Source organism: Artibeus jamaicensis, unplaced genomic scaffold (genome assembly GCF_021234435.1).
Source record: "Artibeus jamaicensis isolate MK-2021 breed Jamaican fruit bat unplaced genomic scaffold, CSHL_Jam_final contig_391, whole genome shotgun sequence".
NCBI lineage: Eukaryota > Metazoa > Chordata > Mammalia > Chiroptera > Phyllostomidae > Artibeus > Artibeus jamaicensis.
The window spans coordinates 6,500,077-6,513,256 of record NW_026521814.1 but is presented as its reverse complement, the minus strand read 5'-3'; the positions used below and the strand labels follow the sequence as shown (position 1 = coordinate 6,513,256).

General features: G+C 44.2%; 1 protein-coding gene across 1 annotated transcript in view; it reads right to left on the bottom strand.

Moving 5' to 3' along the window:
* Positions 1-12,576, bottom strand: part of B3GALT1 (beta-1,3-galactosyltransferase 1) — a 46,505-nt gene extending 33,929 nt beyond the window's left edge. The window contains exon 1 of the mRNA XM_037140662.2: positions 12,487-12,576. The gene's annotated coding sequence lies outside the window, so the exon portion shown is untranslated. The remainder of the gene's footprint in view (positions 1-12,486) is intronic.
* Positions 12,577-13,180: the final 604 nt, after the last annotated feature.

The following is a 13,180-nucleotide window of genomic DNA, read 5'->3' as shown; positions in this document are numbered from 1 at the left end:
ATGGCAGGTCAGCTGTTCATGAAGGAGGGCTTGTTGACCATTTCCTATCACAGTGCATTTTCCACATCCTGAAACTATATGGTGTATGCTAATTCTCTGGACCAGTATCTGTAGAGCACCCACTACTTCTGTGCTCTGGCCTGCGTGCCAGGGAAACAAGGGTACATTACACCTCTCAGAGCCTATTGAGAAAGCATGGGGCCCTGCACACAGCTGACTAAATATTTGTTGAGACAACTGGGAAATAAACTCCTATGTAACCATAAATACCATTTTTAGAGAGCTAAGAACTTAATACCCCAGGGGGCAGGGGAGGGACCAACTACCCTGGGTTGTGACAGGTTTGCTGCCTGGAAAGTTGTTACTGAGCTTAAACATCCCTCTGTGCTCTTTCCAGAACTCAGGGAAATTCTCTGAAAATACCCACAAAGCTCCATAATAAAGCACTGTGATGTGGCCAACCCCAAACCCAACTTTCTTCTTTTTTTTTAACCTAGGAATTGTGTCATGTTTTGGTTTTCATTTCAGCCTGCTCAGTGGCTGAGGCACAGCTGGGGAAGGACTTTGGTTATACAGCATCCAAGGCCATAAGCAAACACAGCATTGGAAAGTCAAACTCCTAGGCAGTAGCCATGCTGTGAGTGGAGTTGCCCTGTCCATGGCCAGAGAGAGCCGGGCTGAGTGTTATTTGCAGAGAACAAGCCTGGCTCCTGGCTCCTCAGCACCCCCACTGCCCACATCTGGAGCTGCGTAGCTTCATCTTGCTCATTCAGTCTCACCCTGGTACCAGTCTAGGCCCGTAACCCAATAGCTGAGCATAGCCTCAGATTCCCAACTGGCCCGTACTCTTCCTTGGGGAATGGAACAAACTACATTCTGTTCTGTTCCTTGTGACCGACTGGAGCATCCTATATCCTGCTTGCTGTAACTGGCACCTGTCACTCTCTAGTCTACAGCTTTGTTTCCTCAGCTATCAGGAGAATGTCTAACCACCTACTTGCAGGGCTGGTTTTGGCAATAAATGAGATGATCTGTGGGGTACCTGGCATGGATACAGTTTATGTTGGTGTTTGAGTCTGACTGTAACAGGGTGTAGCTAAGGGGGGGTCAAATAGGGATTTGTAATGGGGTACAGAACTCAGAATGTCCAGGAAATATTAGAAAAAAATATATATAGGATGCCCTTACCCCCACGAGTCTGAGCTGGGGGATGGGACACATGGAGCAGGGCCATTGAGTTGTTTTGCATAGCAACAGTTTCGCAGATAACCTCTAGAACAGTCATTTAACATATCTATAACCTTTAACTGGTTACATAGATATGTTAAATAGCTGTGACCAATCTTTGAGCCAGGGGGTGGAAGTGACTTCCACCCAAGATGTAACTGGGAGGCAACTCCCCCTGGTTACAGTGCCTGCGTGAGAGCTTGGAGATGATTGGCTCTAGGCCATGGGGCCACACCTTCCTGGACTTACTATGGCAGCCCAGTAGAGCTGGAAGGATACAGGAATGCTGGCAGGTGTAACTGAATGTGAGAGGAGTCAAATGGGGCTGCAGAGGAAGATTGGTGCTGGGATTTAAAACCAGGTGCACATTAGCCATGCCAAGGTGGAGACCATGCAGCTTTGGCAGAGTAGGGACCCTGTGGCTTGGGCAAGAGTCAGGATCACATGGCTTTGGGGTGCTCCCTTTTGCCACATGGCTTAGGAAGCAGGAAAGACCTTGCCTGGAAGAAAAGAGGTGAAAGGACTCTTGCTGGTGGGTCACGAGAAGGTGCCACATAGCTTTGGATTAACTGGAGATTGTGGCAGCAACACAGCTGATGGTGCCAGAAACCTGAATCATGGACTTGTACTTCTTTTCCTGAGATAAGTACCCTGCACTAGGGCAGAGGGAGAAGGAAGAACTGTGTGTGTCTCTGGGTATTCCAAAGGACTTTAGTATTTTAATGAAGACATTAAGTCATTACTCTAAGTCTGTATACCTTTTAAATAAATAATTCCTTTCCTTTTCACAAATCTCTGGCTTTGAGAGATGTCTCTCCCTGGAGGTGGGCAAGGTAAACTTAGTAGGTGGGGGGACGCCCAGAGAAAAATAGGGGGTCCTTTTGGTAATAGTATATTGTTACTAGACCCGCCCCCATGGGTCTGTTCTGTAACATGACCTTTGTATGTTTTGTTACATGGGTGTTCTTGGGACCTGCAGTTATACCTCTGAACGTGAAGCCCAACTGTTTTGGTGTGGAGGGCATCTGATAGACCACAGTGTAAAATATGTGTCTGATAGACCACAGTGTAAAATATGTGTTTTATTAACCCATATTCCTGTGTGCTAGAGGCTTCCCTGACTCTTTCCCCATCCCTTCCCTGAGCCTCATTCCTTTATTCTCACCCTCACCCCAGTCAGGACAGGGTGTCTCTTAACCAATTTCCTTTGATGGTTTGGGACTCAGAGACCTCCTCAGGGGCAGGAAGAGACAATAGGCTACTGAGCTAGAGTGATTAAGCTTGAACTACCCCAGTATTGTAACAGGGCGCAGCCAGGGGGGGGGGCAGAAAAGGATTTGGGATGGGGTCCAGAGCTCAGGGTGTCCAGGAAATATTAAGATGTCCTCACCATCCCCCCCCAGGGGAAAGAGGCAAATGGAGCAGGGCCATTGAGAGTTATTTTGCATAGCAACAGTTTTGCAGCTAACCTCTGGAATGGTCATTTAACATATCTATAACCTTTAATTGTTTTCATAGATATGTTAAATAGCTGTGGCCATGCTTTGAGCCAGGGAGAAGGGAGTGGCTTCTACCCAGGATGTAACTGGGGGCTGGTTCCCCCAAGTTACAGCACCTGTGTGAGAGCTTGGAGTTGATTGGCTCTATTCCATGGGGCCACACCTGCCCAGACTCCCTATGGCAGCCCAGTAATCTTGTAATAATACAGAGATACTGGCAAGTGTAACCAAATGCGGGAGGAGTCTAAAATGGGGCTGCAAAGGAAGATTGGCGTGGGGATTTAAATCCAGACATGGTAATCATGTAGGAGAGAGCCATACAATTTTGGGCAGAGTGAGGACCCCTCTTGGCTAGGTGAAAGGGGAGAGCTACACAGCTTTGCCAGAATGGGGACCTCTGCAGCCAGGTGAAGAAAGCCACATGCTTTTGGTCAGAGTGCTGACCCCTGCAGCTTTGGTAGAAGAGGCCCACGCGGCTTTGGGATGCTCCCTTTGACTGCGTGGCCTGGAAAGCAGGAGAGACTTTGATTGGAAAAATGGGTACAAAGAACTCTTGCCAGTGGACCATGAAAAGGTGCCAAATGACTTTGGATTAACTGGAGATCCTGCCTGGACGGCGACACAGCTGACGGTGCCAGCAGCCTGAGACACAGACCTGTGCTTCTTTTCCTGAGATACGGTACCCCAAATTAGGGCAGGGGGAAGGAAGCGCTGTGGGCATCTGTGGTTATCCTGAAGGACTTCGATATTTTAATGGGGACATTGGGTCACTACTTTTAAGTCTGTATGGCTTTGAATAAACCTTTCCTTTCCTTTTCACAAATCTCTGGCATTGAGAGATGTCTTTCCAATTGGTGGCGGACAGATGAGCCCAGTAGGTACTAGTATACTGTCCTTGGGTTGTTCTGTAGCAGTTTTTGGCATCCATTGGTGGGCCAGATATTGGCCCCCCTTGGACCTCTGTTCAGTAACAGTATCTCCCGTCTCTCCTCTTCTTCAGCCCCTTCAACCTCTGCTGCTTGTGGAGTTGATCTGGACATGGTCTACCAGAGACCAAAAAACACTGGCGCCTGCCCTCCCTGTCTCTCTCCTTCCCAGGATTCTGGAGGCTGGAAGGGAAACCTTCCCGTGTGCTGCTTCGCACCTGCTGGTTTTCAGGCAGGTGAGGAGCCTGCTGTGAACCCTGGAGGCAGAGTGGTGGGGTGGGTGGAGCACAGGACTGCTAGTCAAGTGACAACCCATTCCCTGTTGTGTGACCAAGGCCACTTGAGGACTGTAGAAACCAAATGCAGATCAGGATTACTATTCTGCTCAGCTGAAGAATGTCAAGAAAGCTCCATCTGGAGGGAAAACGCATGGCCCACATCTCTAAATAAAAGAAACCATGCCCAAATTAATGCCTCAGCTTGCAGGACTGAAAGAGAAGAAATCAGAGAAAACAACAGAGCACTTAGCTCTGAATTCATCATGGCGTAAGATCTTTACCAGTGTTCCATTTAAAAAGAAAAATAAAACAACACACCAGCCTCACAGTGGACCCTGAATTACAAGCTGGCTAATTCATTAAATACTTTACCAAAGAGATTAGAGGTCGAATCCAGGTACTGTGGCACGGGGCCCCAAGCCCACCCAAGCCCAGAGCAGAAGGAGGAGCAAACACACCATCACTAACTCTCCAACTGCTCCGGGGGCTGGAGTGAAGGGTGCTGAGCTCCCCTGAACAACTGCCTTGGGCAGGGCGGAGAAAAGGGGTGGGGGCCCTTTTGGAAGTGAAAAGGAAAGGGATGTGCTCAGGGGACATTTTTTATGGTGTAATCGGAATATAATCACATGGAATTAGCAAGAGAATTGTTTTCCATGGGCTGCCTATCTCTGGACAAACTCCTTTGGCCTATTGTGGGGGGAAAACACCCTTAAAATTAATATTATGTAAAACAAGCAAAGAGATAAAGAAATATTTCCAGGGATCCAGGCATGAGTGGGCATGAGGCAGGGAGGAAACATCAGGAAGGGGTAACAGGCGGGCGCCTGCGGTCCTCTGGCTTTCCTGATACAGACCGTATTCCCTCCCTTTGTTTCCCACCTGCCTTCTTTTCTCTCCCCCAGCTACTTGTTAGCTGCCCTGAGCCTCCGTGGTCCTGCTGTATGTTTCCATCTGATGAAGTCCTTGTTCCATCAGAACCGAACAGTTTATGTAAAAAGGAATTCACACGAGCTAGTGGCGGCTCATAGCAGTAGTCTGGTAGGTGACATTTGTAATTTACCAGGTAGTTCTTTAGGGCTTTATCAGAAGAAAGGGGCAAAGACTTTTATTTTTAAGGTGTCACAAGTCATTCACAGGGCAGGTATCTCTGGAGGAACAGGACAGGCAAGTTCCACAACAGTTTCCTACGTCACTGCACAGACAGCTGCCTGTTCCCCTACAAGACCAGCTCTGATCTGGGACAGTCCTTGATGTCTGCTTGTGACGCCTTTCAGAACACTGTGACTCTATGATGAAAAAGACTGTCTCGGTTTTAAACATAAGGAAGGAGACATCGATTGGATGCTTAGAATGTTCAGTCAGTTCTCTAGGCCCTTTATGTTCATTAACTAATTTAGTCCTTACAACCATCAGAGGTTGTAAGTTACTCCATGCGTCACTGAACCATCTGCCTAAAGTCACGGGGCGAGTAAATGGCAGGCAGGATTCACACCCAAGCTGTCCGACTCCCAGGCTCTCACTGGAAACCATGATCCTGGCTGTATCCCTAGCAACTAATGCAGGGCCTGGGTAACAGCTGCTACTTCTGATTTTCCTTTTATGTCTTAGTGATGGTTAGTGTCACAGGTCAACATGACGGGGACACAGTGCTCTGATATTTGGTCAAACATTCTGAATGTTCCTGTGAGAGTCTGTTTAGATGAGATTTTCATTGAAATCAGTGGACTTTGAGTAAAGCAGTTTGCTGTCCGTAATGCCAGTGGGCCTCACCCAGTGTGGGATAAACTCCTGAATAGAACAGTAGGCTGATCTTCCTTGAGCATGAGGGCACTCTCCAGCAGACTGCCCTCGGAGCCCCGTGGCAGCTCTTTCCTGAGTTTCCAGCCTGCCAGCTGGTCTTGTCGGGCCTCTACAACTGTGTGAGCCATTTCTTAAAGTAAAACTCTTCTTATGTATACACATCCTAGTGGCCCTGCTTGTCTTGAGAGCCGTGGTGAATACAGTCTCCTTTGCTGAGGAGTTCCTCAAAGTTAGATGCTCGGCCTCCTTTTTTCTTCGTGGTCTAAATTTTGCTTGTTCTCTATGTAAATGTTTTTCTGCCCATGGTCTTAGTTACTATGACATACCAATAATTATGAAATTTATCCTCCAGATCAGATGTCTCTGAACGGCTCCAGACCCATGTAACGGACTGTTTACTCGGCATGTGTTCTTCAGTCTCTGACAGGTGCCGAAGGAAGAATGTACAAAAGTGAATTTATGATCTTGAAACCCTGATTGTTTTCAAGGTTCTCTATCTCTGCAAAATGCACCTCTGTCTATCTGAAAGACCAGCCACCATTCTTAACAGCTCTCTCTGCCTTACGTCCCCACTTAATCCGTCACTGAAACCTGCCGAAGTCACTGCAGATGCTTCCCAGGTCTTTTTACTTCTCTCTGTCTCCACTACAACCACCTGATTTAACCTACGGGCATTTCTTATCCTATTCCTATGGTTAACTTTTTACGTGGTCTAGTTGCCCATTCCGTTTCCTCTTTCATCTTTTTCTTCATACTCCAGGCACAGTATCTTTTAAAAATATAGAGCTGACCATGCCATTCTGAGTCATACCTGTTTGAAACCATTCAATGACTCTCCATTCTGTTAGGAAGAAGGCTAAATTCTTAGCGTGACCACATGGTGGTTCCCAGGGCTTGCTAGGTCTCATCCTGCAGCAATTTTCCTTCTGCTCTCTGTACTGCACCTAACTTTTTTTTAGTTTCCTGAAAATGTGCAAAGGACGAATGGCATACCACTGGTCCCTTGCACATACTGTTTTTATTTTCAAAGATGTAGAGACTTATTCCCACCCTCTCGACTCTCATAGGAGTCACTTCAAGGGGAAATCATTGTGTTCCACTCACCCCTTCCTCACTCTAGTCAGATTCCTTTGTTATACCTTGTCATAGTACTTATCTATAGTGATAGGAATCATAGCTAAGATTTACTGAGTGCTTATGATGTTCAAGTGTAAGCATAGGGCTGAATATTTTATAATCATTATGTAAATATTATCTAACTAAAATTACAACAGTCTTGAGAAGTAGGTTCTTTTCGCTTTTTTAATGGAGAATTTTTTTGAAGATATATTTTATTTATTTATTTTTAGAGAGAGGAGAAGGGAGGGAGGAAGAGAGAGCAAGAAGCATCAATGTGTGGTTGCCTCTTGAGTGCCCCCTACTGAAGACCTGGCCCATAATCCAGGCATGTGCCCTGCCTGGGAGTTGAAATGGCTACCCTTTGGTCTGAAGTCTGGTGCTCATCCCGCCGAGCCACGCCAGCCAGGGCTAATTATTCTCTTTTAGAGACTAGAAACCTGAGAACCTGGACAGGAATCTGAGTGCACATGCAGCAATGTGATGACTTGGTAGACCTTCAGCTCTCCCCTTGGAATGTGTGTTTGGAGTGAGCGGGGGCCAGGTAAGTTACTGGTCAGCACTGTTAAGAGGACTGCCAGGCACATAGAATGTGTTCGGTACCTACCTGTTGATTGAAATAATGATGAAAATGTGAATGATTAATGAACTAGAACACATTTTAATATTGATACTAACTGGGTAGCCCTCTCATTCTCTACTCTGGATTAGTCACCTATGAGATTATTTACAAATTCCAGATAGTTACTTGCAAATGAGAAAATGGCATTCCCAACACTAGAGATGTTTAGAGTACCCTCCACTCTACGTTTTGATGACCATCTGCTTCATTTCTGAATGAGGCAGCAATTTAGTTTAATTTTGCTCACAGTGAACGATCATTTTTTTGTACCAGTTCCTCTGAGGCTTCTAAAATAGGAGTCCCACTCACACAGATACACACTTATAAACATGTAAGTGTGTTGGGTAAGTCCACACAAGCAGCTATAACCAATAAACCCTAAATTTCCATGTTGAATAAAAAACAATTCTTTCTTATTCCTGTAACAACCTATAGGGAGTGTTCTTGCTCCGCCAGACAGCTTTTCACCTGGTGAGCCAGGAGCCCGGGCTCCCTCCAGCCCAGAGGGCCTGAGTTCTCTCACCCAGGCAGCAGTGACGAGAGCCAGCACAGAGAAGGCACACCCACTTCCTAAAAATCCTGGCCCCAAATAAAGCATGTCACGTCCACTCCTATTCCTTTGCCAGAAATTCATCATGTGGTCACACATGGCTCTAAGGAAGACAAGTAAATACTGTCTAATTATAGGCCCAGGAAATAAAGAGAGAAAATATATTTGAGTGAGCCATCTCTGCTATCTCCCATCCCTATAATATAAAGCAGAGAGATGCTTTAAGATTAGCACAAAGTGCCCTGGGGTATGAGAAGGTTTTAACAGTGGGCATTAAAAAGGCCTGTAGAGGAGAGGATTTTCAGTGAGTCTTGAAGAACAGGCGAGTCCTCGATAGAAACAGACCCTAACAGGCATAACTGAGACTGCTGTCAAAGATGGTGAGGTCTGAAGTCAGGTGGGAGTGAGGAGGTGAGAGAGGATGTATGCTTGTGCCTTGGTCTATGTGTGCATATTTCAGCATCGTGCTGAAATTATTTTAATAATCTCTTTTCCTGAATTCCTTCTATAAGTAATTAAATAACAAACAGAATTACTCCCTCCACCACAAGTGTCTTAGTTCCTAATGTGAAGATATGAAATAATTAAAGGGTACGCTGTGTAAGAATTTTAATGTCATGAAAAACTTCTATTTTTGAGACTGTGTTAATTATACAGGATGAGGCTGAACAAAGGGAAGATGCATAATTAGCAAAGCACAGCTTATTATTGTACAACGAGAACTGTTTAGAAGCTCTTCTGAATCCAGATATGTAATAAATCAAGAGTGATCTAGTATTTATCTTTTAGTGAACAACTCTGGAGATTCTGGAAATGTAAGGCTTAGCCATTTTGGATTTGACCGTGGGGATGGCATAGGTAAACTTTTACAGTCTAGTCTAAGTGGCATAGAGGAAAGAGCAGTGTCGTTGGAGGGAGAAGACCTCTGTCTCTTCCTTGGTCTGCTACTCATTGGCTGGGTGATCATAACCTTTGTGGGTTGCTTTCTCCACTGTATGGGGATTATGATCCCCATAGGATCCCCACGTGGATCCCCATGATCAACATAGGAAAGTGCTGTTAGTGCCAGCCAGACCCAATAACAAAAAACACAATTAGAGCCTCTATCTAAGATAGAGGTGAGACTAACCAGAGAAAGATGCTCATGTTGATGCATCAGCATAATGAAGGACGCACCTGGAAAGCTGATGAATATTCTGTTGAGATTCTCCCTGAGACCACCTCTAAAATTCCATGCCCTTAGAAAATGAATAAAAACACCCAAGACAAAGGACCCAGTGCCCATTCTCCCCTGAACAATCCTATGCCTCTCTTCCCTCAGGCATGAATTTACACAGTTGGGGGTTCTTTTTCTTAAGCTCCAAAGGCTCTCCTCATGTCTAACTTTTCTGTAAGCCAAAAGCAGCCCCAACTTGGCTCATTTCTGTTACTGTGATTTTGCTTCTTCTATCCTAAGCCTTTCCTATGTTTCACTGTCCCTACCTTTAATAATTATACTCTCAAAATCACCTGGACTCAAGTCTTAAATTCTTTCTTGCATAAAGTCAAGAATGCACATATTGTAAACCATGCTGGGACAGACCTGCCTTGGCCCAGTCCCTTTCCAGTGATAAAAGCACTTAGCACTGAACCTGAACTATATTAAAGACCCATTTAAAATTTTTAGATCCATTTCTTTTTTCTTTTCCTACATTTTTTCTTGAAAAAAATTCGCTCACCTCAATAAAAGTCCTCGAGACTTTAAGAACTTTGTAAGAATGACTGTAATATCACATGGATGTATTTTCTTTAAGCCTACCAAACTTTAATAAAGGCAGTTATAATATCAGTGGCTCTCTCTGAGTAGTGTCAAGGATAAAGAAATACCTTAGTTGTCAAATCCAAGGAGGGCTGACTCAGCTCTTCTTTTCTTCCAAAGAAGATAAATTGCATCTCATACAATTTGCTTTTGGCTAGGGGGCTTTTGTTTTGTTTTCAAACGAGATCTCCAGTGCAAAAGACAAACTCTCTTACATATATATTAAAATAGGCTATGATGAGTCCCATAAAGGTTTGGGCTTTTCCCTAGAATCTGTTGGCAGAATATTAGAAATTGATATGAAAGAGAGAGCTTAAAATTGGCACAGTATTACATATTATTCAATTGCAAAATGCGAAATTGCTGCTCATCCCAAGCCTCAGCTTAGCTGTAACAGTCTGTACACTCAAGTGCATCTCAGTGTTGGCTGAAAGGACAGGGGACCTCAGCTCCTGAGAAGGCATTGCGATAGCATCATCATATCAATGGCCCACGTGCAAAGTTCTTGATAAACGATCATAATCCAGAGGCAAGAGATAAAATATGAGAGTTTGATTTGTATAAACAAATCAAAGGTATTTAAAGTCAAGCTACTTAATCTATGTTAAGGGACTGCCAGGAATATAAACATCAGAACAGACTCAGAGCCAGAACCAGAAAGAATTAAGAGGATAGAAGGAACTCTGAAGATTATTCGCTACTTTTCTCTGATTTACTATAATCCAGCTGTATTGGCCTTCTTTCAGTTCTGTGAACCAGCCAAGCTCAAAGCCTCTTCTCTTAAAACCTCTATAAATCATCCTTCTGCCTCTTCAGAGATGCCTCTTGTAATAGTCAGGATTGTCTCCATTAAGCTGCATTAACAAATAGCTTCCATATCTCAGTGGCTTAAGGCAATTAAAGTCTGTTGTTTTCTAAAGCTACATGTTCAGAGTGGGTTGGCTGAGGGGGTCTCTGTTCTTTGAAGCCAAGTAAGTTCCAGGCTAAGGGAGCAAACCACATCTCGGACCACACTGCCAGTCAGAATGCCACAGGGAGCTGGAGCAACAAAATTAAATGCTCCAGAAATGACACATGTCATTTCTAAGCACAACACATTGGCCAGACCCAATCCCATGGCCCTCTGAAAACTCAGGGAGGCCAAGGCAATGCAATCCTACTGTGTGCCTGGAAAGGGAAGGGGGTAGGAACAGCTCTTTTGACTCTCGCCCCTCCCTGGACCAAACTTTCTGAAGCAGTTTCTAGCTTTTCACTGCCTTAGCGCCCCTTTTGTATTTTTCATAGTGCTTATCACAATTTGTAATTGCATTGTTTACACTGTTTACCTTAATTAATAAACAATGCTTTGTTTTCAGTCTTCTTCCACTACTGAACTCCAAGGTCCATAAGAGGAAGGAGCATGTCAGCACACTAATTCTAGGACACAGTTATGAAAACTGGTCAGTCTGACTAACGCATTTAAATGCTGAGTATATTTGTCCTGAATTTGGAGAATCCTTCTGGCGATAACCCCACATCTCTCAGCCTCAGCCCTTTCAGGCTGTGTGCTGACGCCTCTCCACAGCTCCCTGTCTGAAGATCCTCTCTCCACATGATTGCAGGGGCTAGAGTGGAGACAAACTGGGCATTCCTTCAAATGCTGTTTTGAAACAAATTGGGAAACTTTCAACTAAAATCTTTCACAGAAATCTCCAAAGGCAGTGAAAACCAACACTTCCAATGCAGATTGCTGTGCACTTTGTAAATAATGAAAAGAATAAAGAAATTTGGTGCACTGGCATTGTCTTGAATTTACTTTTGGCAAATTCGCTTGCAGGAATTTGCTCAGAGCTACCCTCTCAGCCTCCACTAACAGATGTACTTTATTGTCAAACCGAGCCTGGAATTTGGAAGTCACTCTGAAATAACTGTCTTTTTTATGGGCAAAAAATGCAGTTTTTGAGAGATTAAATTACTGGCCCAAATCACAGAGGTGATAGTGGGAAAGATAAAAGCAGGACTCAGTCTCTCCTGCCAGTGTGGGGCTCCTTTTCCCGAGTTACCCACAGGAAGACGGCAATCATTTTCACAAACTTATCAGGCTATTTGGGGCAAATACTAAGTGCATAAAGGAAGATTTTGAGAATTTCTTTTGCTTTTTAAAATCACTTCAAATAAAAACATTTGATTACTTGTTATTTTAGATACTTTCTTATAACTATACATTTTTATACTATACTTCTCAAGCAAAATAAAAAATAATTGAAGTACAATTGCCCTTAAGACAAGGTTATTTCAGCAAAGAAGTTTCAAAAATCAATTAGCTATGGCCTTGGAGAAATGGATATTTCAGCAGCTGTTCTCTCGGATGACCTAAGGCATGTCTTTAGTTCCCTAATATTTTATCTTAGAAGTGGCCACCACTAAAACCAGCAAAAGGTTTCTTAGGTAGTAAACATGAATTTGAAGAAAGGACTCTTTTTTTTAAGCTATTATGTTCTTTCTCCTATCTCATTCAGGAACATGGCTTTTATGTCAAGGGTGTTTTTATATATTATAGCAGGTAAACATTAATAAAAAAATAAACTTTTCTTTCTATTAGTCCTTGGATGATGATCTCTGATTTGATAGAATTGCTGTTATTTTCCCACAGTGGCGGCCTATATTCGGAACAGTGTGTTCTTTGCCTACCTGTTGGGCTGGGCTTGCTGTGCTCTTCTTACCACAGGGGCAGGGCCCGAAGCAGGGTCTCAGTCTTGTGGTGAGGAGGATTGCAACGGCTCGTGCCAGGAGAAGCTGCTGCTCCAAAACTGCAGAATCCTGTGGGGGTAACAAGAAAAGAGAAAACTTTAGAAAAAAATGACAATCAGGCTCTGAGAAATCAAGACAAAACTCGGTTGTTTAAAAAAATAGACGTGTTTAGAGAGAACACAGAATGGCATGTGGGTGAGCACTAAATACAGGTTGATCAAATGAAAAAGAGAACGCATAACTGAACATATGCAGGCCGGAGCTGGTCCTAGAATTGCAAACCCATATGCCTACAAGACCCGGCAAGCAGGGTCAATGAGGGAGCAGACTGGGCGTGAGACCACAGGGAACAACAGTAGGGCTGTGGTGAGCTGGTGAGCTCATGTCTCACCTGAAGGGGGCAGCCTGCTCATGTCTAGCTGATGGGTTTCCTTGATGCCATGAGGAAAAACAAGCTCGATAATGCTACTCCTGCAGATTTTCAAGGGAAAACAGGAATACAGATTTCTATGAGAAATCTCTCGAATTCACATTTAGAATTCAATTAACCAAAACAAAATGTTGTGTGGGTCAAAAAAGGCTAAAGTGAAAGCCTACCCGAGGGTCAGGATTAGCTCATGGGTAGCCAGCTTTT